Source organism: Aotus nancymaae, unplaced genomic scaffold (assembly GCF_030222135.1).
Source record: "Aotus nancymaae isolate 86718 unplaced genomic scaffold, 86718_ANA_hifiasm-v0.15.2.pri h1tg000115l, whole genome shotgun sequence".
Classification (NCBI taxonomy): domain Eukaryota; kingdom Metazoa; phylum Chordata; class Mammalia; order Primates; family Aotidae; genus Aotus; species Aotus nancymaae.
Genome location: NW_026988530.1, coordinates 8,391,325 through 8,398,090, shown reverse-complemented (window position 1 = coordinate 8,398,090; position 6,766 = coordinate 8,391,325).

The following is a 6,766-nucleotide window of genomic DNA, read 5'->3' as shown; positions in this document are numbered from 1 at the left end:
AATGATTTATAATCCTTTGGATATATACCCAGTAATGGGATGGCTGTACGTTACCAATAATGGGGGTGAATTTGACACCACTCCCAAAATTTGCTAAGTTACCCAGGAGAGGAACCTGGAAGTTGTTGGAGGTCAGAAAAAGATCAAGAAGGAAGAATAAAACCATTGATTAGTCTCAGGCATTTAACGAATGTTTGTTGAGGAAAAGACTGAGGAAATGCAGGAAAAGGAAGGAAGGAAGGAAAGAAGGAAGGGAAGAAGGAAGGAAGGGAGGAAGAAAGGAAGGAAGGGAGGGAGAGAGGGAGGGAGGGAAGGAGGGAAAGAAAGAAAAGAAAAGAATTCAAACTCTAAGGTCAATGTTAGTGGCCACAGCAGAAGAGAAGGTGAATTCAGCCAGATCATGTAAACCTAGTTTTAAAAAGGCAAAGTAATCCTTTTCTTTCCCAAATAAAATCTGACAGTAAACAGTCCAAAGTGAGGCTCATCTGGTGGAGGCTGAGGGGCTGTGTTGGAGTTCCTGGAACCATGACTTACTGCATTCTTCTTGCTAGCTCGCTGAGGCAGAACCAAGAAATCCCAGAGCTCTGTGAGATTCCATTAAAACTCACTGGATAAATTTTATTTCCCCCCTAAGATTATTTGAGACAGATTTGCTTTCCTTTAGGATTCAGTAAGCACTTGTTTCTATGGCAAAGAGTGCTGTATCTCAAGTTCATGAATATATCTGTTAGCTTATATTTAGACAACTAAAATCCCAAAGCCTTTTTATGTACTGTCCTGCCAAATCAGTTCTTCCTCAGTTGGTGTTTGGGTAGTGAATGCTCTGATCATAAATGGAAGTTTTGGTACTAATGAGGCGACTGGACCATATGGCTTGAGTATTTGAAAACAATAACTTTTCTAATAGTTTCCTCCAAAATTAGGCATAGTTTTACCCCAAGTCAGGTAATGTGGAAAATCAGAGGACTTTCTGACAGGAGTGGCCCCACATCACTCCCTGCAGAGAGCAGAGCTGTATACATGTTCTCTACAGGCACAGAAATCCTGAAGAGCAACAGGAGAAGAAAGGTCGGGGCTACAGATGCCTCATTCTTCCTTCAATTCTACCCATCAGGTAATTCACTTCCTTTCTTTTTCAGAACTGCCGTAAACAGAAAAGAGAGGGAGTAGACATCTGATGGGGTCTTTCTGCATAGAGACGTAATGTCACCATCAATCCCTGATAGATTGATCTGGAATAGGAGCTCAGACCTGGCACTGGTGGTGGGGAGGGGAAGTGAAGTTAGCCCAGAAGGGGAGGCATTTTGTCACCTAAGGGGAGGAGAGGCAGTGCACTGACAAATATGAGGGCCTCTATTTAGGATTGCGTCACTCACATACGTCTGCAGAGTAACATTCTGCTAGCTGTAGTCTTATATTGAGGTCCCCACATCTGCCCAGCTGTGTTCTTATCTGGGCCTGGCTTTCTTAGGTATTGCCAGCCGTGTAGTCAGTCTTGAGTATAATGGATCTATTTCTTGTAAAATACCCCAAGGTTATGTACAATAACGTATTCGTGAGCGCTTCTAGGGAGGCAGACTTTACAAATCTTACTGTGTTTTTGGAAATTATCATGTATGTTTTTCCACTTGGATTTTTGACACTTCTCTGTCAAAAATCCACTGTTGTTCTGGAGCTTGCCTAAGTATCACTTTCTTACTCCACACCCTAAATGAATTTGATGTAGAACTGAACACTTAAATGCTTCTAAGGTCGAACTTTCATAACATTAATTGACTTTAACCTACACGGGCAATATTTACCTGTAATTACTTTAAATCAGAATAATGTGAGCACTTGGCAAAATATCAACTACTACAGCAGGAATGGCTTTTGATAAAAGGACCACTCTCCTGCTTTATACCTGCTAATCTCATTCCCAGTCCCCAGAGGCAACAACTTTTTACCATTTATGTTTTCAGCTTCTTTGTGGCTGCCTCCGTAACTCTAGATAATATGTTTATACAATTATCTAATGTATATGTTTCTAATAATATGTTTCTGAAGCTAATCTCTTTAAACACAATCCCATGCCTTAATGCTTTCCTACTTTGAAAGATGAGAATTTAGCTCATCCTTTCTTGACCCACATTCTTCTCCATGTTTGTGCTACTTTTACTGTTACTTTCTTTGCTGGTTTACTTATGTAACGATAAATAGCTGTATTTCTCGTTCCCATCATTTTAATGAGCAAACGATGCCATTTGATAGGAGATGATGATTTTAGCTATGCTTTCTTTCCTATTTCCTATTAATACTTTTTACATTGTCGGGGATATTAACACTTTCTATAAATCTGAGCGTTAATTCTTTATATTATGTTTATGAGTTGACAATGAATGTTAAAAATCAATAAATAGCTTTTATATGATTTTTGACTACATAGATAATGTAGTTCATATTTTCAATACCTTTGGTTTTGTTTTATCATGATAGGAGGTTTTCGTAAAGCTTTTTGTAGTTCATTTCACAAGTGTATCTTTAACCTTTTAGTGTTTGTTCCATGTTCTCTGCCTATTCCTTTTGATATCACTTGATTCCTGTTTTATGAATTCAATATCTTCTTACATCTCCTGTGTACACTAATTCGATTTTTATTTAAACTTTATTGAATTATCTCTACTTTCTCAGAAATTTTTTAAAAAGGATTACTTATCTAGTTATTTCTTCTTCACGGTTTTTGTCCCATTTGTGGTCAACCTTGGGTTTTTAAGAACAGAGGCTTGTGCAAACCACATACATTTGCTTACATATCTCCTTGAGTACAATTCTTCATTAGCTAGGTCATTTCGCTGTCAGAATTACTAGGTTGCTGGCTTCTAAAATGTGAGGATCAGTAGGATATTTTCCTGTTATTCCAACTTCCTCACAAAAAATCCTAGGTCTTCTCAGCTTATTCAGTTCCCTCGATGTCTTGCTTGTAGATAAACCCTGCTGCTTGCCTTTGAACTAGGGATAAGAGAGAGCAATGAAGTGTTCACATACAAGTCTTCAGTTATGCCTCCTGTTTTAAGTCCTCTCGTTCCCTCCCAGCCTGGGGCGTGCTCACTGAGTCTCAGCCCAGAGCCTCTCTGTAATCAAGGGGCGAGCTGCTCCTACCTGGTCTGCTGCTCTCTCAACATATGTGGGAGACTGTGACTTCCTAGGGTTTATCTCTTTTGTCAGAACTATCCCACCACATTCCTAGCTCTCAGCAATTTTTGAAACAGCCTTAACACTGATGGTGCTGCCTTGCCTCTCTTCCCTCTTTCATTCTTATTCCAAATTTGTATTTATTCCATCATTTCAATGACATTTGGGAAGGGGCAGAAGGGGGAAAATACGTGCTCATTCTGCCATCTTGAACTGACCATTAATTTGTTCTAAATGTTATTGAAAGCTTGGAAGTGCAATCATTTTAATTGTGTGTGTGTATATATGTGTTTTTTAATTCTGATTTTATTGTGGGTAAGTCTAGACATGTCTATTTCTGATATGGACAGTGGGAATTATTATTTATAGCTTGTTTTACTGACAACTTGTGCATGTGGAAGGTGGGAGGCAGGAGAAGTGTTTTGATGGCAAATTACACTGTGACTAAGCTTCTGTGATGGGGAGAACTTGCTTAAACCTCTTGGTTTACCAAGTTTTCTGTATATCCCTCTCTCTAACCAGAGCTGTTAGAATTATTTTCCCAGAGGTTATTCATACCAGACCAAATTGAATCCTGGTTTAAACTGAACACCATAAAGATTATCATTTTTTAATTAAACCCAATAAAGATCATCATTTTTAAAAACCTGGAAACAGTAACAAATTGCTCTCTCATTTTCAGCAAGCTACAAGTCCCGGGTATAGAGGAAATTTCACAAAATCACAGAGCGGTCATAGTCTTATGAGTGACACACAGGCATGTGGATATAATGGTTGTTCTCTCTCTCTCTTTTTTTTTTTCAGAGATGGAGTTGCACTTTGTCATCCAGGCTGAAGTGCAGTGGCGCTATCTCTGTTCACTGCAGCATCTGCCTCCCACATTCAAGCGATTCTCTTGCCTCAGCCTCCTGAGTAGTGAGATTACAGGCATGTGCCACCATGCCTGCTAATTTTTGTATTTTTAGTAATGACAGGGTTTCGCTATGTTGGCCAGCCTGGTCTTGAACTCTGACCTCAGATGATCTGTCCACCTCGGCCTCTCAAACTGCTGGGATTACAGGCATGAGACACTGCTCCCAGCTGGCTCTTCCCTTAAATTATCTTTTTATTAAGATGGTAGCAATTTTCCAGTTATTCAGAGTAGTAGGGATGTAGTTATTAAAGATGGTGTAGTAATCTGTTCTCATGCTAATAAAGATATACCTGAGACTGAGTAATTTATAAAGAAAAAAAGGTTTAATGGACTCACAGTCCCACATGGCCAAGGAGGCCTCACAATCATGGTGGAAGATGAAGAAAGAGCAAAGGGACTTCTTACATGTGGCAGGAAGAAAAGACTTGTGCAGGGGACTCCTCTTTATAAACCTATCAGATCTTGTGAGATGTATTCACTATCATGAGAACAGCACCCTCGATCCAATGACCTCTTACCAAGTTTCTCCCACAACAGGGGGAAATTGTGGGAGCTACAATTCAAGATGAGATTTGGGTGGGGACATAGCCAAATCATATCAGATGGTAATTAGAAGATAAGAAGAAATCCTTATTCTCTCATATAGTTAATAGACTAGTATTTTCTCTGATTTTTCTGGACTTTTAATGGAGAATGTGATCGGTCAATTGTTTGCACTTTTCTTCAAAACTCAGCTACTCTGTTAAATCTCTCCTAAAATAATGGAATCAATTATCTGGCTTGTTGAGCAGGTGTTTAGCCTGTATTCTCTAAAAATAAATCATGTCAGCCTAATCTACATTTTTTGATGAAGTAACTAAGTTAATTTATGAAAAGGCATAATTTATCTTGATTTTCGCATTGCTTTTGATAAAGCATCTCTCAAAAAGCTTGTGAATAAGTCCCAACCTATTGGCATTAGCATAGGATTGCTAAAATAGATGAGTAACTGGCAAACTAGTGAAGGTAATAATACATGGACGATAATTCTTTAAGGCAGTGTTGACAGGAAGGGTTCCCAGGGGCTCAGAATTCGGGAATACTTTAAATAAAATTTATATCACTAATTTAGCAACAGACTCACAGTTCGCCAGCAATGCAATCTGCTGATGACTTGTAGATCGTAGTTTGAGATTCAGAGGAAGATAGGGCAACAGACATGAGTACGCAAGTAGGTCCTCAAAACAAAGCACAGTCTGAATTTGGAGTTTCGGGCTAAAGGAGCAGCTCAGTGATAACGATAGAACTGAGGCAGAGGCAGGTGGACTTTCCTAGTGTTTGATTAATGTCTATGTCTCTGTTACTTAATGGGTTGTGCTCTGCAACTGAACTCCTGAAGACTGGGGATTATTTCAGATCCTCTAATATTGGTTTGAGTACTCCTCATCCCATGAAAAATTTTTGGACTTCCAACCCCCTCAGGCATTTGCTAGAAAACTCTGATCTCCTCTTATTAAGCCCTCTAATAAAAGACCAGCATTCTCAGTCTACTTTGAGATACACAGAAATAATAAACTCTTTGTGCTTGAAGGTAAGGTGACAGATGATAGGAAGAAGTAAATATTTCTGAGAAATTAGGCCTCCCAAACGATGCCCTATGTACTTACTCTTCCTAGTAACTGATCTTCTTGGTGGCTTCCCACATAGGATTCCCCAAAGCTTCCCTTAACAGGGGATATTCCCGGTAGCAGTGGCAGCTTTTCTGTTGGAAGTGACTTTGAAGATTACTTATTATTCTGTAACAAAAACCCAGTCAAATTTTTTCAGTATTTCACTACCATGATCTCTCAATGATTATATCAAATCTCAAAGGTTACTCACAACCTTTTATGGTCCAGGATCCTTTGGCTGTTAAATTACTCAACATCAATTCTTCTGTTGACACACCTCCAAAGGTAACTTACAGTAACATCTGAAATTTACTTTCTAGGTTCCATTTCATGAGATTTCACAGCTTTTGGAAAGAATGTAAGTTGTTCACGAGTCTTTCGTATCTTATTACTCAGAGTGTGGCTTCAGATCAGCAGTGCTGGTACCACCTATCACTTGAGAGTTTGCTAAGATACAAAATCCTGGTCTCATTTCTGGGCCATCGAAATAGAATATGGATCCAACATGATTTCCAGGTGATTTCTATCTATGCACACTGAAGGCTGAGAAGACAGGCATAGCATTGATCTAGAAACAGGCTTAGAAAGAAAACTGAACTTTGGTGTCACAGGGTTAGGAATTGACAAAGCTTGTATGAGTTTTGTTACAACTCTTTTCCTCTACGTGATTTTCCAAGGATGTACGTGACATGGAATAGTAGGATGCTTCAGATGACTACGTTCTCTGAGTCTTAAAAATGCCTCCCCAAGTGGCATATCTGACAGTAGAAGGATGTGATTATGCAGCCTAAGACATACCCAGTAGGGAAGAAGAAACTTCTAGAAATCACCGCAGAGCACTGTGGAAAGACTCACACAATTGTCACGATACAGGAGGGACACAGCTAAGGTGATACAGTTCTGATTAACAAAGATGAGGTGGCTCATCTACGTGAGTGTCATGAACTGCCCAGCTCTCATTGTTGCGGTAATTGAACACATGCTGGCTGAAAAAATACTGTCTCTTTTTTTTTTTGAGACAGAGTCCCACTCT